General features: G+C 44.6%; 1 pseudogene across 1 annotated transcript in view; it reads right to left on the bottom strand.

The window, feature by feature from the left end:
* LOC309870389 (serine palmitoyltransferase 1-like) overlaps positions 1-27254 on the bottom strand; it is a 45853-nt pseudogene that overhangs the window by 12041 nt on the left and 6558 nt on the right. The window contains exons 3-7 of the transcript XR_014316501.1: positions 23369-23460; positions 22737-22806; positions 15509-15640; positions 8689-8818; positions 6834-6923 (exon numbers count right to left, since the gene is read on the bottom strand). The product of XR_014316501.1 is annotated as a serine palmitoyltransferase 1-like (transcript). The remainder of the gene's footprint in view (positions 1-6833; positions 6924-8688; positions 8819-15508; positions 15641-22736; positions 22807-23368; positions 23461-27254) is intronic.

Consider the following 27254-nt stretch of genomic DNA (forward strand, 5'->3'; position numbering starts at 1 on the left):
CTAGTCCTTTTCTATGCTTTCTTTGAAGGGGCTTGAGAATTTACTAGAGACTTCTGTTAGAATTTTTATAATTAATAACCAAGGCACATGCCAATAATTTCTGAGTAAATATGATGCCCATCTTCCATTCTTTATTCATCATTTTCTTAATTACAAATGTGAAGTACTTTCTGTAGTAGGGTTCTAGAATGTGTGTGTTTACTGAGAGAGAAAGAAAGAGAGACAGAGACAAAGAAAGAGATTTATTTAAAAGAAATTTGCTGTGAAAGCTGTCATGTGTGAATTCTGCAGATTGGTGGCAGACCAAGCCGATGTGGCAATTTGAGTCTGAATCCTGCCTGGAGGCAGAACTCCTTCACACTTGCAGGACCTCAATCTTTTCTTTTAAGGCCTTCAACTGATTAGATAAGGCCCACCCACATTATGGAGCATAATCTGCTTTTTTTCAAAACTTAAGTGAAAATCACATATAAAAAAATACCTTTGCCGTTACACCCAGACATGTATTTTATCAACTCTCTGGGTCCTCTGGCCTAGACAATTTGTCACATATAATTAACCATCACAATTAACCCTTCTCAATTTAGGACCTGTACACATCTCTTTAAGTCACGCTTAATCTCCAAAAAACACAGTAACAAGGTTATACTTCTGTCTATCATGACACAACTATCTTACATACAACTTAGAATGCACTAATACATTCCCTAGCAGAGGATACAAAGTCCTTGGAGATGTTCCTTCTTCTCCCTGATAACCTGTAACTTCAATACTATGGTGCAAACTCCATATGTCATATGTTCTCTGATAAGAGACCAAGAGAAGGAAGAAAACAGATGGACCAACACAAAAATACTCATAAGAATTAGAGTCCTGGAATGCCCGGTGGCTGAGTTGGTCATGCATCCAACTCTTGGTTTTGGCCCAGGTCATGATGTCAGGGTCATGGGATTGAGCCCCACATGGGGCTCTGTGCTCAGCATGGAATCCGTTGGAGATTCTCTCTTTCCCTCTGCCTCTGTCCCACCCCCCACTTGCACTCTGAACAAAGAAACGAACAAAATCTTATGAAAAAAAGAATTAAGAGTCCTTATTTCTATAACGGTCACATAGTCATAGCTGGTTTTCTAACTGCTACTTTGGCTGCTCATGTTATATTACATTTGCTGTGAACAAGCACTTCAGCTGGTCATGATTCTTTTTCTGGTAGAGGGACCCAACCCTTCATTCCTGAGTTTTCTGGACTACCAGTAGACCTGCCTGGACTGGGCAGTTGTCGTTTTTCATGGACTTTCATCCCAGGGCTTAGTGGTTCTAAGGAATATCTCGTACTACAGACATGCCTTCCATTTCCTCCACGGTGGATTAACAGTCTCATCTTTCTGCATAGTCAGGATCATTAAACACCTTACCTCTCATCTTTATGTGTTTATTCAAAGGCATGAGAAGCCCAAGGTAGCTGAGTAGCCGTCTTAAGTTCCACTTTAATGGAACCACAGTATGTCTCCTGGTGGTAGCATTCTTCCCTTTGAATGAGGGTGTCTAGATCTGCAGGGCATGAGGTCACAGAAACAAGGAGCAAAGATTTGCTAGTGACATCACTAGGGTAATACAGGTGTCCCTCCACTTCTAGCCCTAGCTTCCTGGACCTGTGAATCCTGACTATGGGAGAAAAAGCATCACATATGAACACATTGATTCAGAGCATACCCAGCCTCCTAAAGAACGTTGCCCCAGGACGAATTTTGCCTGCAAGTGATTGCCACCCAGCCAGCTCTGTAACTGAGTCTTCAAAAGGCCATTCTGTTGTTCTAGCAAGCCAGGTGCTTCGGATGGTGGCAAGCATGGAATGACCATGAATTCTACCGTCATGGGTTCATTACTGCCCTTCATCTGCTATGAAACACATTCCTTGACCAGGGGCAACACGGTGTGGGACACCATGCCAATGGGTAAAGCATTCCATTAAGTCCAAGGATAGTAGATTTAGCGAAGGCACTGTTTGCAGGGAAGGAAACTACGTATCTAGAGCAGGTATCTATTACTGACATGGAACTGAGATTTGTGTGTTCTGGTGAGGCTCAGGGGTCCACGGTGTCCGCTGGGCCCTGGACCCCAGCTCCTGGCCACCTTTCAGATTCCTCAATACATGTGTTACTATCTGAAAGAAAAGGACACCTCACCTTTCTGTTTTCATTCCTTCGTTTACTTCTTTCTTCCTACCTGGCCTCGTTCCACAAATCATCAGCCTTGGGATTTCTGTGCTTTCAGTCTATAAATCACAAGCACCCCTTCCCTCCTCCATGGTGGGGGCTAGCCAGAACGTCACTGTACCCTCAATTTTGCATGGAAAGAGTGGAAGTCCATGAAGAGTCAAAGATTTACGCACAGACACTGCAGGACAGTCAGGAACTCTGCATTAGACCTACTTAACAGATACTGTTTTCTTCCCTCGTCCATCACTGCCTCACTAAGATTACATGTATGTCACATGTGGGCAGAAGGCTCCTGGAAGTGGGTAGCCAGGAGCTGAGGTGGGGTGCTATCCCCGGCGAGGGGGGCAGGGAGCCCAAGGGAAGCAGTGCTAAGCGTTCTCACTGCCCTTGATCTTCCCTGTCACTACCCTGGGCCAAGGTAGGACTCTGTGGCCACATCATGTGGTCTCCAGGGCTCTCCCAGTGGGACCAGTTGAGAAGCCAGGATCCTAGAAGACAGATCCCCAGCGGTCCTGTAAACTGTTGGCCACACAGAGGGGGGCAGGTAAGCCCAGTGATGGGACAGCCAGAGCCCGCACAGAAGCAGCAGAACATGTCAGTGACTCCTCTGGACTGAAGTGAACCTTCAAGAAACAGGCATTGAATGGAAAACACCACCCTTGTATCAGGACACCCTTGTATTAGGACACCCAGCAAACGTAGGTCACTTTCAATGCATAGTGTTCTCAAAAACACAAACTTGAAAGGCTTCGAGGCACAAGAATGGAACGAGAAAATTACATCTTTTAATATTTCCACAATATTTGAAATGGGTTTGTAGATTGAAAATAAGTAGTCAAAGTATTTTTATAGTTGTATATTTATCTGTAGGTTTTCTTATTATTCATGTTACTTTTTTGTTAACACAGTGCAAAGCTGAACACATGAATGCTTGCATCCAGCTTTCTCCCGCCTCCAATGTTAACCTGATTTACCCCGAAAATCTATGAGTATGATCAGTTTCACGGGTGAATTAAAGTATAATAATTATCAACCACTAAAATTTCAGTAGATTTTTATTAACAATAGATAAGCTAATCTGGGGAAAAGTCTATCTTTTCAATACTGTTTCCATCCATTAATATGTATGGAGCATTTTATGAGTGAGAAATTTTCTAAAAATCATGTTTTAGAAAGTTTTTAATAGTATTATGACAATAAAGGTGCACAAACACACAGACCAGTGAAACAAAACAGAAATCCCAAAGTCAAACCCTAATCTGTATCCTGTCATCTTTACATACTCAATGCTAATATGTATCTGACCTGTCCCTTACACTTTGTATTTCGTTTCACGGCTTGTTTGCATTATCTGTCCATTGGTACTGCTCTCCCACTGCTGCAGTGCTAACCACACAATGCTGCTATCTTTTGGCCACTGTCACCCCGATATGCTTCTATCAGCCTTTGGCGTCAAAACAGGAAAAGGAAAACGGATACATCTCTTCCAGGATATTTAAAGATATATTTAGATTTCCTCAAGAAACAGTGAAAAACTTTAAAAACAAGATATGAAACCCTTATTCTGAATCCCCATTCAACTGACGGACTCAGATTCCAGTTTCACTGGCTGAATGCAAACACAGTAGGATAATCTCGACTCTGTTAATAGGATGAAGGAAAACCACATGTTCAACTCATCAACTGATGCAGAAAAAGCACCTGACAGAATCCAAACCTGTCATGGTATAAACACACAACACATTAGGACGAGGGGGAACTTCCTCAACCCGATAAAGGGCACTTATGGAAAACACGCAGCTAATATCATAGTCAGTGAACGTAGCCTGAAAAGCTTCCCCCTCTCGCCACTCCTAGTCAACATTGTGGGAGGTTCCAGCCGGGACATTCAGGCAAGAGAAATAAAATAAAAGACATCCAAAATGGAAAGGAAAAGGTAACACTATCTCTACTCATAGATTACAGGAGCTTACATACAGAATATTCCATGATACAAGATCGAAACACAAAATCCAGGGGTCCCTGGCTGGCTCAGTTGGCAGAATCCAACTGTTGTGAGTTTGAGACCCATGCTGGGTATAGTGAATACATTTAAAATAAAAAATACATTAAAAATAAAAAAAAAACAATAAAATAAAAAACCTTATGAAATCAGTTGTATTTCTATAAACTAGCAGTTAACAATCCCTAAAACAAGTCAATTTATAACAGCATCAAAAAGAATAAAATACTTAGGAATAAATTTAACCAAAGAGATATCAGACCTGATAGTAAAAAAACAAAACACTACTGAAAGAAACTAAAGAAGATCTAAATAAATGAAAATATTTCTGTGTTCATGGATTCAAGGACTTAATATCATTAAGATGGAAATACCTCCTAAAGCAATCTACAGATTTAATACAATCCTGATTCAGTACAATCCCTATCCAAATTTCAATGGCACTTTCTTTTTTTACAGAACTGGAAAAGCTGATCCTAAACTTCAAAAGTAATCTTCAGGGACTGCAAATAACCAAAAACAATCTCAAAGTTGGAGAACTCACATGCCTTGATTTCAAAATTTACTATAATGCAAAGGAACTGAGATGCTGTGATACTGGCAAAAGGCTAGACATAGAGACAACAGAACATACAGGAGAGTCCTGAAAGCTAGAGAGCTCGTCTCTCTACGGCCAAAAGACCAGGACCACCCAATGGAAGACAACAGTTCCTTCAGCAGATGGTCCAGGGACAACTGGAAACCACATGCAGAAGAACGAAACTAGACACACACAAAAATTAAGTCCAAATGGATCAGATGGGGCGCCTGTGGTGCTCAGTCGGTTACACGTCTGCCTTTGGCTCAGATCATGATCCCAGGGTTCTGGGATCAAGCCCTGCATTGGGCTCCCTGCTTGTGGGAAGTCGGCTTCTGCCTCTCCCTCTGGGCTCTCTTTCTCTTTGTCTCAAATAAATAAGTAAAATCTATAAAAACAAAAGCAAACAAAAAACCAAGATGGATCAGGGCCCTACAACAAAGCTAGAACTACATGTATGTATATCTTCATACTCAAAACCAAGATGGATCAGGGCCCTACAACAAAGCTAGAACTACATGTATGTATATCTTCATACTCTGGATTTGACAACAAATTTCTCAGCTAGGAGACCAGAAGCACAAGCAACAAAAAACCAGACAAACTGGCCTTCATCAAAATTAAAGACTTCAGTGCATCAAAGGACAAAATTAAAGAAATGACAAGACAACCTATCGAACTGTGGGGAAAATACTTGCAAGTCATGTATCTTGTAAGGGTCTTGTACCCAGAAAATAGAAAGAACTCTTATAACTTCACAATAAAAAGACAACCCAATTTGAAAATGGGCGAAGACTTCTGAAGTCTCTTCCCCAAATACACAAACAGCCAACAAAAACAAGAAAAGAGGCTCAACATCATCGGTCTTCTGGGAAATGCAAATCAAAATCATGTGTTCACACCTACCGGTGTAGCAAAATCGAAAACAACAACTCAGTGTCGGTGAGGCTGTGGGGAAACCGGCACCCTGCCCCGCTGCTGGCGGGGCAGGGGATGTAAAATGGTGCAGTCACTGGGGAAAACTGTCTGGCAGGTGCTCAGTAAGTTAAGCATAGAATTACCATTTGATCCAGCAACCATACGGACAAGAATACACACAAAGGAATGAAAACAGAGATTCAAACAAGTGCTTGTACACAAGCTCACGGCTGCCCCCCCAGCAGTCAGAGAGCAGCAGCGATCCACCCCCATCAGCACAGGAGCCATGCAGCACGTCTACACAATGGACTGCGACTCAGTGCTACGAGGGAATGAAGGAGTGGTGCATGCTGCAAACCAGAGGAACTACGGAAACAGGGAAGTGGAGGAAGCCAGACACAAAAGGTCATAGATGGTATGATACTGTTTATCAGAAATCTCCAGAATGGGTGAATCCATAGAGACAGAAAGTGGACTGGTGGTTGCTAGGGGCTACAGGCAGGGGGAAATGGGGAGTGACTACTTAGTGGCAGGGGCCTACTGGGAGAAAACTAGACAGCTGATGGTCAGGTAACACGTTGCCTATGCCAAACGCCAGAACTGTACTCTCTAAAACAGCTAATTTTATCTTGTGTGAGCTTCACCTCAGTGAATGAGAAATCTCAGCAGTAATGCTTTCTAAAAAAAGAGTATATTGCTTTTCCTGTTAAGGAGCTGTTTTGAGGTACCTGGGTGGCTTGGTTGGTTAAGCATCTGCCTTCAGCTCAGGTCATGATCTTGGGGTCTTTGAACTGAGCCCCACGTTGGGCTCCCTGCTTCACCCTCCCCCTCTGACCCTCCCCACAGCTTGTGCTTTCTTTTGTTCTCAAATAAAGTAAATAAAAGTCTTTAAACAAAAAAACTGTATCCTTATAAGTCAATTACATCTCAATACAGTAGATATTAAAAAGCTGAGTCTTAATTATTGCTTAAAGACCAGGGTGGTCACATAATGCTCATCTGCTTCCTGGGTATGTTAGAGCCTGTTATGCAAGCAGGGCAGGCATTAGACATGAGAAGTGCACATAAACAAACCACCCCCATCTGAGTACTGCAATGCTCGGTGAGCATGGTGGCTTACCAGTTGTGGGAGAGGACAGAGAGCCCCAGTTTTCATATATAGCTCTTCCATGACGATGAAACGTCGGGTGACCCGAGCCTTGTGAGGATTCTTTAAAAGGAAGAAAAAAAGACATTTTAAATCTCAGTAACTCCAAATGCAAAATCTGTTAGATGCTTCCTAGCACTCCACCTGACAAAATCTATTCATCTGAATAAACCAATAGACAGTCTGGGTGAGTTTCAAGTTCAAGGTTTTATACCCTGTTATTTTCAGACAACAGTGCTGTCTTTTCTCATGTTTTCCAGTTCATTCAATCCATGAGGTGATTGCACACATGCACGCACACACGCAATTTAGTGCTCTGAGAATGCTGAAGCACAAATAAAACTCCCCAAACCCAGAATGACTGAGATAGCCCAAGGAAAATTTCTGGGGAGATGGGCACATTTTAAGTCACAACGGGGCCATGATACCTGGATTATCCACTGGTCAAAATGTATGGCCAGGATTTGTTCACTTCAACATCTACCAGGTTTGCCTAAAACAGAGCTACAATGATGATGGCAATCATCACAGATGGGGCAGGAGTTTGACAGAGGCTCTGATGACACAAGAAGGGCAGAATGTTGATAAAAGGTTGGGAGAAGGGCACGAGGCTTTTTATACTACTGTATTTCCTTTGAATATGCCCGAGATTTTCCATAATAAAAAGTTGAACAGACAAACCCTGTTCTCCTTCATCTACCAAATAGCAGATAAAATCCTTCCTAACCACCAGTTCAAATAAAACTCAACCATGACCTCATCCAGGCACGTCTGAGGCTGTGTCGGAGGGCTACTTCAGACAACACAGAACCTTCCTGCACCCCACTGACGGCAGGTCACTTATAATAAGCCACCCACCCTGGGGAATTTGTAGGTGCTTCAGGCATGCAAGGTTGAAAAAATACTGAGATCCTTGGGTAGAACTGGGAATATCTTCCTGTGCAAAGGTTTCTTGCCTCTAAGCTTCTAACAAGGGATATGCCAGAACCCATGGCTATAACACTCAGAGCATGCGGAATACACACCACTGAGTTGGCTCAACCACATTCACTCCACTCTTGACTCAGACCCGAACGCCATGAGTTTGCTGGGAGTCACGGGGGAGGACATGGGCGACCTTTCCAAAACGAAGTATTTTTATTACGACTTAAAAAATACTCAATGTAGGAATCTTGGGAAATGAGAAAGTGCACAAAATTTTTAACAGATCAGGTAGATACAAGACCCACTGATAGTGACTGTCCTTATAAACTCTGTTCAAATCAGAATTTTACTGCCATAGTGTTAGAACCTGAGTTTAAAAAAATTATTTTAATTAATAATTACTGAAAACGTGATTTTGATGGAGATACACTACTCTGCTGTGGATACATCATATAGTAACTATTTCACCAGTGCTGGGTGTAGGTGGTTTCCCTTCTCTTGCTTTTACACATCACACTGTGACCATTTCTGAATCTCTAAACCACGTCTGATACTCTTCTGAAGACAGCACCCCAGATACAGGTATAAACACTAGTGCGTTCTGGCATTATTTCTGTAAACTGGGGAGTACACTCCCGCTCCCCAACATGCACGCTACCCTCCTCTTCTAGAAAGCTGTCCGCATTATCTTCCCCCAAAGCTGCCGTAAGTAATTATGGCGATGATGAGGCAATTATAGTCAGACCTGCCTCTCCAACATGGAGTGTGTTTAATAAGCAGGAATGCCCTCATTTCATATCCAAAAGTGATCCGCAGGCAAGTTTTCATGACAATTTATCATTTCATATATAATTTAGCTGGTTAGCAAGCACAAAGAACTGTATAATTTTCAAAAGAATCATACCTTTTGATCTTCCATTTCTTATTCCTTCAGCAGGTACCCCAGGTCGGCCATGTCATTATGCTTAAATAACTTACTGTCACTCCGTGATGCCTGCAATCCTTTCTGGATGGCAAAGCAGGCAGCTCTGTCTCTGCAAGGAAGAAAGACCCACCAAATTGGGGTTTTAAAAGGTCTTGTCAACATTCTCAGAAAAGGAATGCTTGCTTTCTGTAGCTGCTCAACAAACACGCACTTGTTAACACGCAGATCAGTAAGACCATCTAACGGCTTACACGCCACTGTTTGTGCCTCACTCTGCACGTCTTTTTCAGAGCGACCACACTCACTCCTCTGCACGGAGCACACCCCTGCCTCATTTTACTCTCTCAGAAGTCAGCGTGCACATCTGTTCACTCACAGCAATTTTTTCTTTCTAAGAAACACACACGACGCTGGTGATCTCACCTTCGGTGGCATCTAGGTTTTGACCGGAACAGACTCTGCTCTTATTTTGCCATGAGAAGTGATACCAACTGCTGACTGGTTTTGCGGCTGAAACTCCAGTAAGATCTTCTAAACTGAGTTAGTTACGGAGGGAGGGTGTCTCTGACATTAAGCTGTATTATTTTAAAGTATATGCAAGGCTTCTGCCACAAAGATGGAATAGTCCTATTTTCCCTGTTTTTCTAAGTACAAGCCCAAACCCCAGACACTACATATAAAACAAACATAAAAAGACTCTGAAGAGTGGAGAAAAATGACAGGCCAGCTGAAGACCTATGAAATGACGTCTCATGGGCTTCCCTGACTTGGAGCTGACAAAGCTGACCAACTCCAAGTGCCAAGGGGCATGGGTAAAAAAGCTCACAGAAGCTTGCCCTCTGTGGCCAAAGGGACAGCTCAGCAAGCAGAAATGACTCGACTGCAGCCAAACCACAGAAAAACCTGGGCTTATCCACACCAGCGAGGGCTGAGGGGCCCAGATTCGGACCTCTGCAAAGCTAAGAGGCACACCAACAGCCGCCCAAGTGGCCTCAGAGAAGGGAGCCAGGACTGGACCCCGCAAGCCACTAACAAGGGTCCTCACAGTGGCATCAGTGAAGACCATATGGAGAGCCCCAGCCTGTGTTCCCCTGCAGGGAGGGACAGCCTCCTCTTCTTGGCTTGAGCTGTGCCAGAGGAGGCTCAGGGGAGAGTAGGACTCTCATTAACACTGACGGAAATGAAAACACCCCACCCGGGTGTCAATGGAGGTGGAAGGGGGACCCTGGCCTTGTACCTCCACCTGGTAGTAATGAGGCAGTAGTGAATGCCCCCCACCCCTAATGGAAGAGTGACAGAGAAAGCCGACTAAAACCCAAGGTTTAAATAAAGCATAAACTCTGGTAGCAGAATATGAAAATGTCCCAATTTCGAATACCACTTGTCATATCAAGAATCAAAAGATATCAAAGAGAATGAAAGAAAATAATCAACAAATACCAATGTTGAGTTGACAGATGTACGGATTATCTGAGAGTCATTTTAGAGCAGTGATGATAAAAATACTTCAGTGAGCACTTATAAACATGCTTGGAACAAGGGAAAAACAGAAAGCCCCAGGAAAGAAATAGAAGACAAAGAATCCCATGGGGAAGCTAGAACTGAAAAATACATTGGCCAAAAGAAAAAAAAAAAGAAAGAAAGAAAAAAAGAAAAAGTACCGTGGATGGGCTCAGCAGCAGGCTGGGCGGGATGGAGAAAAGAATGGGAGAAGTGACAGACCTAACAGAAGCTAGGCAACGGAAACCAGAGAAAAACACATGACAATCAAAGAACAGAGCCTTAGGGACCTGTGGAACTACAACGAAAGCTGCCACACTGGCCTCAGTGGAGTGCTGGAAGACGGAGAGATAGCGGGGCTGAAAAGTACTCGAAGAAATAAGGATGGAAGATGCTTCCAATTTGGTAAGAGGCTGAGCGAAATTCATACAAGTAAACCCAAACAAAAAAAACGCCAAAATTATAGTAAAGCTTCTGAAAACTAATGATGATGAGGAAATCTTGAAAGCAGCCCTAAAATGACACCTTACACAGAAGAGAAAAATAATTTGAGAGACCAATCAGAAACCATGGAGATCAGGAAAAAGTGTTATATCCCAAATACTTGGAAGAAGAGAACTCTCAAACAAGAATTCTGTAACAAGCAGAAAGATCCTTTAAGGACAGGGGAAACGAAGGCAAATGAAGGAAAACCAAGAGAATATGACCCCAGCTGACCTGGGGAAAGGAATGGCTAAAGGAAGCTCTCCACATAGAAAAAAATAAGTATAGAAAACAAAAGAATCTCAGATTATCAGAGAGGAAGAAAGAACACAGTAAGTAAAATCATGAACAAACACACTAGGCTTTTCTTACCTTCCCAAGCTTTCTAAATTATTTTGGATGATTTAAGTAAAAATTGTGACACTGCCTGATGTGGTTTTCAATGTATGTGCAAGAAGTACTGAAAACAATTATAAACAAGGAGAGTAGAGAAGTGTAAGGAAGGTAAAGGTTTCTCTACCTGAAATGGTAAAATGATGAGATCAGCAGAAGGTGATAACTTACGTGTATACGTAATGTCATACTGAAAGCAATGACTAAAAACAAAAACAGAATTATGAAATGAGAAACACTCAAAAACAGCATGGATAAGTAAAAATAGAATCCCAAAACATGTTCACTTAACCCCCAAAAAGGCAGGAAAAAGAAAACAGAAAAACAAAAAAGAGATAACAAATATGAAACAAAAAATAAAGGGTCCTCACATGTCCAGTAATTACTTTAAATGTAAATGGCCAAAATACACAATTTAAAGACAAAGACTGGCAGAATGGATCAAACAATATCCTGCCTATGAGAAAATATACAACAAGGTATATAATAACATGGCAGTGGCTGTGTGTATGATATACACAGAAAATACAGCATGCAAACATTCATCAGGAGAAAGCAGAATACCAACGCTGTTATCTGATGAAGTAAACTTTGGAGCAAAGAAAAATTACCAGAGACAGAGAAGAACATTATACAGTGATAACTAGGATCAATTAACCAAGAAAATATGCACCAAACGACAGAGCTACAAAAGGCTGAGAAGAAAAACCAAGGTAAGAGAAAGGAACACAAACAAATCACAACTACAGTAACTGTAGAACTACCAGATGGAAAATCAGCAAGGCCAGACCAGACCTCAACACCATCATAAACTAAGAAGATCTAAGTGTCACCTATGAAACACATCCCTGAGCAATGGCCAAATACTCCTCTTTAATTGACCAGGGAACATATTCTCACACAGACTACATCATGAGCCATGACACAAACTGCAACAAATTTAAAATCTCCCAACACTTGGAAATTAAACACACTTCTAAATAATTTGTGGGTCAAAGAGAGTCTAAACGAAAATAAAATATACCAAACTAAATGAAAATAAACAGACCAAGATGTGTGGGACAAGGCTAGAGGAGCACGTAAGTAGTGCACAGCACTAACACATTAGAAAAAAGGGAAAGTCTCAAATCAATAATCAAAATTCCCAACTAAAGAATCTAGAAAAAGAAAAGCAAAAAGAAGCCAAAAAAGAGCAGAAGGCAGGAAACAATAGCAGAAAGTGATAGAATTGAAAACAAAAAATACAATGGAGAACAATCATTGAAACAAACAGCTCGGGCGCCTGGGTGGCTCAGTGGTTAAGCCGCTGCCTTCGGCTCAGGTCATGATCTCAGGGTCCTGGAATCGAGTCCCGCATCGGGCTCTCTGCTCAGCAGGGAGCCTGCTTCCTCCTCTCTCTCTCTCTCTGCCTGCCTCTCTGCCTACTTGTGATTTCTCTCTGTCAAATAAATAAATAAAATCTTTAAAAAAAAAAAAAGAAACAAACAGCTGATTCTTTGCAAAGATAAATAAAATTAACAACTGGAGCAAAACTAACTAGAAAGAGAGGAGACAGAATACCAGACAGGAATGAAATGTGTTATCACTTCAGGCTCTGCAAATATTTAGAATAAAAAGGAAATATTAAAAAGAACACAACCTAAGTTTGACAACTGAGAAGAACGAATTCCTGGAAAAAACATAAACCATCCTAATTCATCAATATGACACTGACAATCTGACTGGCCTTCTAAGTACTAAGGAAATTGAATTCAGAATTAAAATTCTTTCAAAAAATAAATCTCCAGGCCTGGTTGGCTTTACTGGAGAAAACTACCAAACATTTAAGGAGCTAACATTAATTTTATACTATTTCTTCAGAAAACACAAGAAGGAATCCCAGGGGATTTTATGGACTAGTCGCCTGATGTCAAGACCAAAGTCCAAAAAATGCAAACATCATTAGCCATCAGGGGAATATAAATTAAAATTACAATAAAATCTCTCTATACGCTTATCAGAATGGCTAAAATTAAAAAAAAAATGACAATACCAACTGCTTCTGAGATGTTGAGAAACTATGTTACTTAAATACTATTTATGGGAATGCAAAATGGTACTGCTGCTCTGGAAAACAGGCAATTTCTTAAACAACTACACAATGCTATGTAACCCAGCAGCTGCACCCCTTGGCCTGTGCATAAATGCTCACAGCAGCCTTCTTTGTTCTAGCCCCAGTCAGGAAAGAGCTCAGACATCCTCTGTCGGTGAGTGGTTCAACCAACTGTATTGCTTCTGGACCATGAAGTACGACTCAGTAATCACAAGGAATGAATTCGCGATCCATACAACACAGGCGTACCTGCAGAGAATTAATGCCGAGGGAAAAAGCGACTCCCCAAACACTATTTAGTGTACGACCACACTTGTATTAACAATCTTGAAATGACAACATTACAAAAAGGGAGACTTGAGGTGGCTGCCAGGGGATAAGGAGTGGGCAGGGTGGGAGGACCCACGTGAGGGATCGTGAGGCAACGTGAGGGATCCTCGCGGCGACGGAAATGTTCTGGATCTTGACTTCATCCATGTCCATATCCCAGCTATGAAGCAAGCACTGGTGGAGACAGGGCAAAGGGCCCACAGAATCTCCGTACTATTTGTTGTGAACAGGGACAGACCTAGCACGTGAGCAAGCACTCCACCGAGATTACTGCTGGCAAAGCTCTCCCACTATTTACTGAAAGTCAGAGACTAAGCCCTGCGCATAACTGTCCAGGCCTAATGAATTCATCCAATAATTTACTAACCACCAGCATCACCTCTAGGGCTCCCACCTCCGGATGAGTTCTGGGAGGAATGTTTAAAGTGATGTGTCAGAGCACAGCAAGCAGGAGCGAGCGCAGCCCAGGCCTCCCGGCTGGTACCACAGAAAACACAATCCCGCACTCGGGACCTGATGAGGATGCACACGAGCTCTGCGCAGCCGTATGCTGGCGCTCGGGCTGCTGGGGGCTAGAGGGGCAGAATGTGCTGCATACCTCCAGCCCTGGACCCACGAAGCTCAATGGGGCCAGTGCTATGGCGTGTGACCAAGCTTGCCGTGCCGGCAGGAGCCCACCGGGGAGAAGCGAGAGGCTGGTGTGGGGGCCATGGGAAGCTGGGCTCTGAGCCTTGGCGCTCGGACCCCTCTTCTAAGTGCCAGTCTCTGTCCATTTATCGACCAAGCTGGTGTTTTCTGAGCACAACTGAGAGGAAATGCATTCCTAGGCAATGAACTAGTAAGAACCGACGGAAGTGCCGCAGAAGCAGAGCCCAGCGAGCATGAGGCGGGACGAGCAGGGGACAGGGGCCATGTGCATGTGTGCGCCCATGCACATGTGGGAGGCCTGACAGGCAGGGCCTGTCACAACAGGCAGTGTGAGCACCTGTGTGATCTTGGGTTCCCAAGGAGACCAAACCCCTCTGGCTGTGAGACTTTCCCCACATGTGGCAGGGGTCTCAGCTTGGTCCACGAGGTGAGGGAGGGTGGCCCAGTAGAAGCACTACCGTGTGGGGTGAGCAGCACGAGCCAGCATCAGGAGGGGGGAAGACTATTCTAGGCCCAGGGACTGGTGTGTTCAAAGGCCCAAAAGCAAGAGGAAACCAGCATATAGGGCCAATGAGTCTATAGCATGAGTACCTGAAGGAAAAGGGGATAAAATGAGCCTGGAAAGGTAGTCTGGAATGCAGAAGATTGCAGTAAGAACTTGGATCTTTATTTCAGGAACGATGGAAGCTCTTAAGCATGACATAATCAGATGAGCATTTTTAAAAAAGATTATTCTGGCTATGGTGTTAAAAAGGAAAAGAGGAAACAAAAGTAAATCTGAGACCTAAAATTCAAAGTCACTTAATGATCCACTCAAAGGAAAGCAGAGGCTTGGGCTAGAGGGTGGCGCCCGCAGTGGAACAGCTGGCTGCCTAGCTGGGCCAGCTCCAGCCCACGGCTCTCCGCTCTTCCAGACACCACACAGCCAGGGCACGTATGCTCGACTACGCAGATTTGCTCGTGGCTTCTATGATCCTAGCAAGCCATGAAGCAAGGTCAGCAGAGAGCAGGACTCGGGGCAGGGTGGTGGGCAATGGAGGACTCCACTGAGCGACTGCATGGGCGGCGAAGCATGGACCTTCAAGGGCACTACACTGCCACAGAGCTACAAAGGGAAGTAAGTTTGGCTTTCCCGACATCAGTAAATAAAACCAATCAATTAAAAAAAAATGCTTTCGGCATCCTTGTAGTGATGGTCTCATCAATGCTGCACCAATTACTTCATGGAAATTCCTCTTTAAACAGAAAGTCATTATTACCTAAGGCAGATAACCTCTAACAAAGGAATTCTCCAGGAAGATCACCATTATCTCCAGAGGAACTCTCACTGGCAACACAGGTAAAGTTACTCACACAAACATAATGTCGCCTCTCTTGGAGTAAGTGGGATTGCACTGGCTATGGTGGCAAACCCGTAGGAGCAGATGATGGCTTCTTCTGTCTTCATGAATTTTGCCAGGCAGTCTTCCAAATCCAAGTGCACATCTACAATAAAATGTTAAGTGGTTAAAACATTTTCTAATTCTTTTTCTTTAAGTACAGAATAAAGAAAATAACGTAAGCAGTTTAGTTAGTAATACTATCACTTTATGACCAAAATGAAACTGTCTTTGAGTTGTAAATTTTATGAGATCTACTGAGATGACTCTCAGCCGAAAAGATTCCCCAAGCCTATGAACGGCATCAGCTACTCCTCTGCCCCTACAAGGTATTAGTAGGGCTACTCCAATCCTGGCTCTTGCTTCTCTACCAAACTAGCTCAGCGACACAAGGCCCAGCAACTTCACCTGCTTTGACTTCCCTCAACCAACCATATGGAGGCTTTACTAACGTGTGACACGGTATTAAAGCCTTTTCCCATTTAGCAGAAGGTACCACACCAGACATTAAGACAGCTGGAAACCAACTTTAAAAGGAAAAGAAAAGATGAATAGAAGAGCCCGCGCCCTGCAAATAGCAGCGGCGCCAGCACGCAGCATGCACCTGCTCTAGCTCCGCAGCAATTGCTCTCCTGTCCGACTCTCCACGTAAGCGTACAGGGACTTTGGATGTGTGGTACAAAGAGAAATACAGTAATTTACAAAAGCTGCTTGTGAAGAACACTGGTGTAACAGCAGGAACGGACTGTGTCCGTTAACCTGGGACCACCTATCGTGGCCGCTCACTGCCGCTCACCTTCCCAGTCTCAGGCACCGGGCTACACTCCCCAGCAGGCAGGCTACACGCCCCTCCCGTGACTAGAATAAACAGTGCATGGACCAGCTTTGAACCTGAATACTTCAAAGTGGTCCTAAAACGAGACACTACCCAGGAGAGAAGAGGACTTTAAAAATTCCTCTAGCTCTTTTCACTATAGTAGGACCCACACTCGGACAACCATCAGAGTTCTGCCACACTCCCTGTCAAGGGTCAGGGAAGCAGACGCCTGAAGCGAGCTCTAGCTTACTTGCTAGCTTGCCAAGCTCTAGCTTACTTGCTAGCTGCTCAGTTTTCGCACTCCTCACTGCAGGTCTCTTGCCATCAAACTGGGGTTTAGCTCAGGGCACCTGCCTACTGCTGTCTGCCACTCGGTGGCGAGTTCCCACCTGCACCCTCCGTTCACGTGCAAGAGCGCTCAGTCTCCTGTCAGGAGACACGGTGCACGTGTCTGAGAGCAGAGGGAGCGAGGTGCTTCAGGCAGGTAGGCCGCAGGCGTGACCTGGCCCCTTGTCTCTTCCTACAGGCTTGGAGTTTTGGAGTTTTCCTATGCCAGCTGCTTCCTGCCTTTCAGTCATGCCCCTCTGTCAGGTGGCACAAACCCAGTCCCCCTCCCTGACCCTATGCTTACCAGACTACCTGGCTTTACCTGAAAGCCACTGCATGTCTGATTAACAAATGAACTGAGAACATTACTGGACTTCCATCATCTAAACACTTTTTAAAATATATTTTTAAAAAGTCCATTCTTTTATTATAACCTGATTGGAATGGGATAAATAGTTCATTTTCACAATTCCTCCAAGACATGTGTACACGAAAGACCAAACATGCCTCTTCCTGTTGGCAGTTAAAATGTACACCAACATAGCCTATTACGAAAAGCACATGAAGTGCCATTTGACTTCCATTCCTGAGAGGTCACGGTCACTGCACAGATGACATCAACATTAGCTAAGTGTGGGACTTTATAGTAACAAATTTAATGACTGTATCCCATGTGATCCAAATGGTATCAAACAGGTGCTGAGGTCTTGAGCATCAGACCTGTGACATCACCAACACAGAGAACATGACCCTGACCCTGATGGCCCGTCCTCTGCCACTTGCTGCCAGTGAAAGGTTTCGGGGAAAATCGGACGAGAACAAGGGGAGCAGACACATGCTAGGGAACCGGGCATCCCCCACACTGAGCAAGAAACTCCTGCCTTCTCCTCAGAGTGCTCTCTGCACCATGCCTTCAGGCAAGCCCCTGTCACCCCCACTTCTGATCAGAATGAGGGCAAGTCCCCCTCTGCACATGACAATGTGGCCTCTAAATCAGGACTATCTACCCCAAACCTCCATGATTTAGTTAGCAGACGAGCCCCAGAACTGCTCTCATCCGGTATCTCCATTTCAAAAACAAAACACCTGCTATGGACACAAACTATTTTTGCTAAATACAAAGAAGATTTTAAATCATTCTGTAGACTCTGCTTTACATGACTCATTTTTTGAGCGATGAGAAAGCCAAACAACTTGGCTTAATTTCAGGGCTTTAGCATTAGCTACGCAGTGGACAAAAACTACATGTTCGAAACGTTCCCACCGTCATAAATACTCGTAACTGCTTTTACATTACTACTGCCAAAAAGTGGTTAAGAAGAATTTACGGTAAGTCAATGACTTACCAATTCTTGCCTTTCCCAAAGTCTAACAAAGACTGGCCTCTTTCTCCTCATACCTGAAGACACTGGGCTTTAGATGACGGCAGCCTCGCAGAGCAGGTTTTGTGACAGGCGGGCGCAGAGTGCTACATGACTTCTGATGTGTGCCAGCTACTCTGTGCAATGAATAAACTTTCAGCCCAAGGGAGGGAGAGGCAGCAAGCAGGGAAAGCGCCAGGCTGTGCTCTCCTGCTTCTGATTTCGGTCTTCTGTGCAGACAAACTGTTCCACCAACTGTTCCACGGATTTGCACAGAGTGCAGGTAGAGCACTACACCCTCAGATTCACCACTAGGAACACACACTGCAGGACAGAGGCCACAGAGGGAGGTGCCCAGAAAGCTGTGTCCCTCACAGCACTCACTGCCCTTTCTTGCACCTGTTCCCTAACTAGAACCTAACAAAAGGGATTTGAGGCCTGTACAGGATGTCTGGCACCCAAGGCAGGGCCTGGCCACGGCAGTCATCTCAGGGGGTTCAGATCTGGCCCCCCGCCTCACCAGATGTGGACCAGGGCAGGCCTGAAACAGCTCCGTGCCTCTCAGGTCCTTCCTCTGCCAAAGAGGTAACAGTCAGACCCACCTCAAAGGACTGTTACCAGAACCATGAGTCAATGCCCATGAAACACTCACAATAACACCTGGCATGGAAAAACCAATACACCGTTTAAGTGTTTGTACAGGTAAATCAATATTTGTAGGACAAAAGGCTTTCTTTTAAAAGGAAAAAAACAGTTACACCATTTTCTAATTAAGTTGTCCAAACCCCACATATTTAAGAACCTCATATTATAGTAATTTTTCCATTTGCCTTCCCTTTTATTTTTTTTTTTAAATTTTATTTATTTATTTGAGAGAGAGAGATCACAAGTAGGCAGAGAGGCAGGGGGAAACAGGCTCCCTGTTGAGCAGAGAGCCCGATGGGGCTCGATCCCAGGACCCTGAGATCATGACCCAAGCCGAAGGCAGTGGCTTAACCCACTGAGCCACCCAGGTGCCCCCTGCCTTCCCTTTTATATATCTCCTCTTTTACTCTGCTAAGAGGTATTTCGGCTTTCTTGGTTGTCTTCCAAAGGAAAGACTACAAAATAGTCAACTTCAGAACAGTTTAGAAACAACCAACTACATTTTTTCTTAAGGCTTCTATATTTTGTGTTACATACGGTTTTGTTTTTTTTTTTCTATCCCTGGAGACAAGGACAACTTTTCTTAGAAATACAAATAATATACTTATGTACTCATTAGAACATAAATATAGGGCTGAGTGTTTTCCAAAACATTTTTCCGTGCAGCATCTTATGTGATTCTTGCCAAAACGTTCTAAGCTGTGCAAACAAGGAGCATCCCCACCTATCCTGCAACAGCAACCCTGTGACCAGTTAGTAGAAAGAAGTGGCAGGTCTAGGAATGTTATGACCAAATGTTCCTCCTAATAAAACACGCAGGCATGACTCAGTTGATTGCTCTGAATTAAAGAAAGAATATAGGGACGCCTGGGTGGCTCAGTTGGTTGGATGACTGCCTTCGGCTCAGGTCATCATCCCGGAGTCTCGGGATCGAGTCCCACATCCGGCTCCCAGCTCCATGGGGAGTCTGCTTCTCTCTCTGAACTTCTTCTCGCTCATGCTCTCTCTCACTGTCTCTCTCTCTCTCACATAAATAAATAAAAATCTTTAAAAAAAAATAAAGAAAGAATATATTCTGAAAAATAAACTGAACAATTTAAGTGTTCACTAATGGCTCCTGAACACAATTAAATGCCACTATCCTTCACCATGAAATCCTGTCACTGACTGCATTTTGAGTTAGTTTAAAAACAAAGAGTCAAGAAGGCACTGTGTATGCAAAGCAGATACTGGGAAACCAGTGATAACCTCCAGAAAAAGAGATCTGAACGTATTCAAGGAAAGCCGAGAAGCTGAATAAGAGAAATTGTCCAAGCGTGCAGCCCGAGCCCTAGAGGAGAGACCTCTCTAGGGCCTGACAAATCCTCTTCGTGCCGTTCTCAAACACATGCTCTGACAATAAAATAAGAAGCTGGAAAACTCCTACTAATCACATGGTCCTGATGAGAGGACCAGAGATCTTGAGGAGTTCTACTTGCCAAAGGCAGAACATTCAGCCCAAGAAACTAGACGAATTTTAACTCAACCGTCATTTGACTTCTTTTTCCTGTATTAATCATCTAATGTCATCTAATACGTTACTATGAAATAATAAAAAGGAAAACATTTTAACAAAGAAATAGATTTTTACTAGTGATGTACATTCATTTTTGAAAATCTGAAAAAAGAGCTAAACAAAGAAGTCTCTTCATCTTTGAAAGTGGATGCCTGACTATGTTACTCCCGGGGGAAAAAAAAAAAGAAGACATTAAAAAAATAACTTTTGCAGGGGGGGGGCCTGCATGGCTCAGTTGGTTGAGTATCCAACTTCTGATTTTGGCTCAGGTCATGAACTCAGGGTTGAGACTGAGTCTCGTGTCAGGGTCTGCGCTTAGCAAGGAGTCTGCTTATAAGCCCTAAAAAATTCAAACCCAATTTAAATTTCAAACTCACTCCAACAGCAAGGTACAGAAGACACGCAGGCTATGCTGCCATTTTTGTAAAAATAGCGGGAAAACGTTATGAATGGGAAGTAGTTTGCATTTGCTAAAAATGTCCCTGGAGAAATTAATAAGGAACTACTCATAGTAGTAGTTTCTTAGTAGCTGCCTTTTGCGGGGGTGGGGGTGGGGGGGCTGGCTGCGATAACGGTAGGGGAGGAGACAACTTTCACTCTCTGTGAACCTTCCGAAGCTCCCATCCTGGGCTGAATTATTCAATCAAAAATACTTAGAAATCATGAACTTGGGGCACCTGTGTGGCTCAGTCATTAAGTGTTTGCCTTCGGTTCAGGTCATGATCCCAGAGTCCTGGGACTGAGCCCCTCATTGGGCTCCCTGCTTGGCCGGAAGTCTGCTTCGCCCTCTCCCACTCCCCCTGTTTGTGTTCCCCCTCTTGCTGTCTCTCACTGTCAAAGGAATAAATAAAAATCTTAAAAAAAAAAAAAAGAAAGAAAAGAAAAGAAAACAAACTGTGAGCTAAAGATCCCGCATCTGGAAGCACATGACAAGCCGCTACTGCATACTTCAATCCGCGGGAGCCATACACAGAGCTGACTGGGCTATTTTACCAACTCTGGGAAAACTGGTTTCAAAGAGTTGAAACCTTTCTTTTTCATGACTTGATTCAGCAATAAATCTATTTTCTCAAATTAACTCCCAATCAGAAGCCAAGGCCACACATGCAAATAAAATTCCCTAGAAAGAAATGCTATCAAGAAAGTAATTTTTTTAACCCCAGCAAGCAAATTATAGAAATTCTTCTTGATCAGATTACAACAAACAACCCAAAAAAAGTCTTGCCTAGCTCTCTAATACTACTTATCTAGGAAATAATTCCTTACCAGTAACAACCAAGCAGACAACCCGTGTCTGCACTAGACTAAAGAGGGGAAATGACCAGCACTCTGTAAGTCTTTGGTCCTGCCATCAAGAGTACTTGGCTCCTCGTTATAAGGCTGAAATTAATGAGCTGTGTGACTGTGAAGAAGTCACATAACCTCTCTGAACTTTCTACACCACTTCTGAAGGACTGGGATGCTGGAACACAAGATATTTCAGACCCACTCCAACTTAAAATATTGGGACACCTACTCTGTTGTCTATTTCCAATACCAATAATTTAATACTAAGCTAGCTACAGAATAAAGAAAGGTTATCCCTTCAATAAAAATACCTTCACTGTTTAAGACAGAAAGACAGACAGACACACACACACACACACACACACACAGGCTTAGACATGGAAACTCGGACAGAAGACAGAAGAGATTTCCCAGGCTCTATTTTCCCCACATGCTGCCATGTGGAGGCCAGAATGTTACGTCCCCTACAATATTCACGTGAACAATCATTTAACAACATTTTCCCTGAGGACTCTGAGTTGGGGACTATGAGTTGGGAACCACACTCATCCTAAGACCTAGCTGGTCATTAATGACACTCTTCATTCCAGAAAGAGCCACATCATCAATCCTTCACCACCTCCCACCCCATCTGTCCTGTCTCCCTTCCCGTAGGAGGTGGCTGCCCAGCTGGAGCCATCCCCCAGCCCACTCACAGCAAGGCTCGAGCCAGGTTCTGGGCTCCCCAGCAGAAGGTAGGCAGAGCCATGTGCAACACCCTGTGCCTGCTTCAAGGGTTACTGCAGCCGCGCAGCCTGCTCCTTCACACCGGCCCTCGGCTGCACCCTCGCGGACAAGCACAAGGATGGTAGGCTCGACACTGGAGGAAGGGGACAGGGAAGAAGTTGGTTCCTGCAAGACTGTGAAGAGCAGGGCCATCTGCAGCAGGACCCGTCCCCTTCCAACAGGCAAGCACAACAGAAACAAACTAGGTCTCCTTGTGCCACGGTCCTTGGGGCACCTATAAGAGCAGCTCAGGCTCTGCCGGGCTGATGAGCTGGCCCCGGGCAGCAGGTCCTTTCCTCCACGAGGACCAGGGCCCCTCACGCACACAGACTCAACCACTCAATGCCACAGTTAATCACAGATCTCTTTTCCAAGGAGTTTTGAAATGAAACTGAGTCTGTCGTTAGACACAGGTGAATAGTATGAAGGAGACAGCAGTACATACCAAACGTGCCATAGAATCCTCTAGGTCTGCTAGTCCCCACACCATACTTCAGAGATGCCAAAACTGCCACCTTTGTGGGAGAAAAGTCAGGTCTTAATGCTTTATCTTCAGGGTTCAAAACTGACGTTTCCTACTCTTTAGCCCTCCTCCCGGGGCGCCCCACTGCCAACTATGTTCCTTTCTTTCTTAGAAGTGTGGCAATTGTGACTGGACATGAAGAGGAGATACATGCAAACATGTAAGGACAGAACTTAAAACATGGAAAAGCGGTGTTAGTCTGATTATCCAAACATGGTTAACTCAAGACCTTTATGATTTTTGGCATTTCTAGGCAGAAGGCTTTCCTCCAAACGGCTCACTGTCCTCCCAGGACACAAAGCCATTTCTGAGGCAAACCTCCGACTGTGACCTGGGGGCTGGCTCACAGGGCTCCCTGGATGTCACGGCCCCCAAGCCACACCACACACCCTGACTGCCCACCCTCTCTCGAACCCAGGTCACAACACAGCTCTACCAAGAAAAAGCAATGGCCAATGGCCAGCAAAGGGAGCCCCTTCCCATGTTCTACGTTGGTCTCGTCTCTCCTGCCCAGTTTTCTAAGTAATTTGCGATTATGCACAAGATCTACTTACCTTGACCCAAGTGTTATCCAACAATCCCAGGAAATTAAAGGAGGCAAAGTTGACACATTTCTTTCCATTCACCACATGTTGTGGCTGGGGGTCTGAGGAAAGAGTGGACAGAAGTAGATTTGAGCAGATAATCACATTTCAGGGCACGTGCTGTCACAACACTCTGGGGCCACATGAGACACAAAACTGATGTCACTCAACTACCCTGGCTGCACACCGGTCTCCTAGCTTCTGCTCAAACTAACTGATTTCAGATTTATTGATTTCTAGAGAGAGTTTGAGTACACACACGGGAACAGGGGAGAGGCAGAGGGAGAGAGAGAATCCCAAGCAGACTCAGAGCTGAGTGTGGAACTTTATTAATGCAGAGCTTGATCTCATGACCCTAAAACCATGACCTGAGCCTTAATCAAGAGTCAGCTGCTTCACTGACAGAGCCACCCAGGCGCCTTCTTCTCATTATTTTTGAAGTGTAAAATTAGGAAGTGGTATTTATGAATCAGCCACTAGTTTTATTATCAGGCTAATTTGTAGTACTTAAAACAACAACAACAACAAACAAGTGAGCTATAATTCCAACACAGATAAATGGCAAACCTTTATTTGATTTTAAAACTCATTAAGAAAGAAGTAGCTAAATAAAATGAAGTACCTTGGGAGAAAATTTGGAATAAGACAAAAATGAAGGAAATATAAAAACATCAAAATCAAAAGCAAGAATGGGCAGAAAACGTTTGGCTTTATAGTTAAATAGTTTGAAAATACCTGTTAACTCCAGAAAGAGACAACAGCAGTCAGTGGGCTAGGTTTCCCAGTTCTACAGTTAGTGCCAGAATACTGTGTAAGAAGGATCCTGCCCCAGCCCCGGGGAGAAATAAAGCAACAGGGTGTCCAGTAGCCTGGGAGCCCAGGTCTCAGCTAGGCTGGGACCGCAGACAGGCTCTTGAGATGACCACAAGTGCTCTGCTAATGATACTTTCACAGGAAGACCAGAAAACCCTGCTCTTGGGCCAGATTCAAAGAACTGGTTTTCAAGGAGAGAAACAGACGATTCTGGGCAACCTGGGAAGGAAGAGAATGACCACCAGAAGCAACTGGACCTGTACAGAAGGCAGGAGGCCTCTGGGAAAAGAACATGGGGCGCACCTGCATTCCAGCTCCTCCTGGCTTCTGAAGCTCGGGGAAGCTTCCTAGACCAGTGAGTCTCTGCTCCTTCATCCATTAAATCGGGAGAAAACCCACCTCTCTGGAGTACAGCTCTAAGTGCTTGGTCCATAAGAGGTGCTCTCTAAATATTCCTTCCTTCTTCCCTATGGCCTCAAGGGCTTCTCCTTCCAACCACCTGCTCTGACTCTGAACCCAAAATGTCATTCAGTGGCCTTCGTAGGTTTCCCGCTTCTGCTGGCATGGAGTCGCTGGCGCTCGGAAAGAGAAAAGATGGAGCCACTATGGAGACAAGTCTGTAGTAAAGGCTGCTGCTGGGAAAGTCAAGGCTGTTCTACAAAAACTAATAAGCAAAAACAAAACAAAATGAAACAAAACCACTAACAGAGAAATCAAACCATCCAGGAAAAGTACACCCCAAACCGCTGAGCACAGCTGATAAGCTGTCAGGAGGCAGCATGATGTAGGAGTCCGGGACCTAGTTCCTGTCGGCACTTGGAGCAGGGAAAGGGCAGCTGCGGGCAGAAATGAAAGGGTCCCACCCGTGCTCTGCGCAGCTTTGCAGGGATGTCACACTCGGCCTTTACCACGGAACACCAGAGAATGGGACCCTTCAGGATCTCTCGCAGATGCAAATACAGCCAAGCTAGAAAGACAGTTTCACAATGAAGGCATCAGAGGACAGAAGGTGGGAAAATAAAACCCTTCCCAACCAAAAGCCACAACCTCACTATTAGTGAGAGTCAGTAATTAGAAAGTGAACTTAAGTGTTTTAACAGAAGGAGACTAGGATTACAGAACTGCACGAACAATGGGTTGGGTAGCAGTGTGAAAGCAGCTCCCTAGAGCAACGAAAGACTCCAGAGCCCAGGAGAACTATGTGCATACAAACATCTGGCAAATGACGGCAGATGCACCACAAACTGCCAAATCACACACATTTCTTTTTCTGTGGAGCAAAATAAAGTTGGATAAACATGCACAAAGGTGAATTCTAGGCATATTAAAAACCTAGAAGATATTTTGGAAGAGGTAACAAAAGAAAATGTGGAGGAATGTCCTTGCGACGCCGGGGAGTATGGAGAGGATTTCTGCACAAATCCTCCCACACACTAAGAGAGAGACCAAAATGGATGAATCGGAGTCAAAATTAAGAATTTAGTTGGGGATCCTGGGGGGCTCAGTCAGTTAGGCATCCAACCCTGGATCTCAGTTAAGATCTTGGTCTCAGAGTCGTGAGTTTAGGCCCTGTGTTGGGCTCTGCTGTGCATGGAGCCTACTTTAAAAAAAAGACAGAGGGAGAGAATTTGGTTCAGTGATGACACCGCAGACAAAGCTCACAGATGGGCAACACTTACCGAACACTTCACCGAACCGAAGATGCCATGGCCATTCTTAAAGGAAGGAAAACTGTGATGAAAACAGGAGGATGTTTTCTTGTGATCTTACAATTTCTGAGTTTACACCGAACGAGAAGTTCTATTAGGTATCTCAGACACAGATTTCTGTCACACTACGTCTGCACAACTAAGCGAGAAAACATAACAGAAATTCATCAACACATCCCTAACCGCTCCACGGGAGCCCCGGCTGTTTGCTCCACGGCTCCAAGTCACAGACCGCATGGGTGCACTGACAAGACCCCTCTCTGCTGCCAGGAGCGCCTCGTGTCTTGCAGGGTGCTCCCTCATCATCGCCAAGCTTGCCCGACAGGTTAGCATCTCCCACACCTCAAATTCTGATGCCGAACTCTCTCCCTGGACTGAATTCATCTTTCCCCCAATGGAATCGCATTTCTAAAAGCCAGCTGCAACCACCCACAGGCAGGAATCTGACGGAGGGAGGCTCAAGCTTCAGTCACTGCAGCCTCTGCTCACTGGCTGGGAGGAGTCTGGACCTCTCCCTGGCCAGCCGCTGGTTTCCCTGCCAGCAGCACTCACAGCTCTGTGGAGGAGTCAGCAGTAAATGCAGCCAGGACCAGTTTACAGGGACAGAGACAAGGATGTCCCTGCTGACAACAACTCTCAGGGGCCCCAAGATTCATCCCAGTTCAGACATCTGACGATAGGAAGAACACGAATGTGTGTCTTGAAACTGACATACAGAGTACTACACTGAAAACGGACCACAGGAAGAAAAGTCTACAAGGCACATGGGATTCGGGCTAATCAAGACACGCACTAGGAATGCAGCGAGAAGAGGTGAAGACATGAAAAGGCATTCACAGAATGGGAAAACCCCAGCAGCTCCTAAGCAGATGAAATGATACTCAAAGGCCCAAATAATCAGAAAATTACAAAATAAAACAATGCTGCCCAGCAGGGCTGTGGGAAGCTGGGCCTCCATATCCCACCTCAGGGGAGCGGAGATGGATGCACCACCAGGTAGGGAAGCCCCACAGAGAAATGAGACAGGCGTGTGTCAGGACATACTGCTGGCTCCAGAGACTCACACAGATGCACAAGGGGCCAGTAATCACCAGATTTTGTGTGGCAGCAGGGCGTGGACGCAGCTGAGGAACCCAACATGAGCAAAGCGGCTAAGTACACAATGGAGGCCTACACAGCAGGAGGAAGGAAAGAGCGAGAAGCACATCCAGCCCTCCCCATCCAGTCTGCGCTGAGTGAAATCTCTTCACTATCCCTTAATGCCAATTTTGATTCACTGTATGTGCTCAGCACATTGCTGGGACACAATGGCACCCAAACATACACCTGGGTGG

Source organism: Mustela nivalis (assembly GCF_964662115.1).
Source record: "Mustela nivalis genome assembly, chromosome: 7".
Taxonomy (NCBI): Eukaryota; Metazoa; Chordata; class Mammalia; order Carnivora; family Mustelidae; genus Mustela; species Mustela nivalis.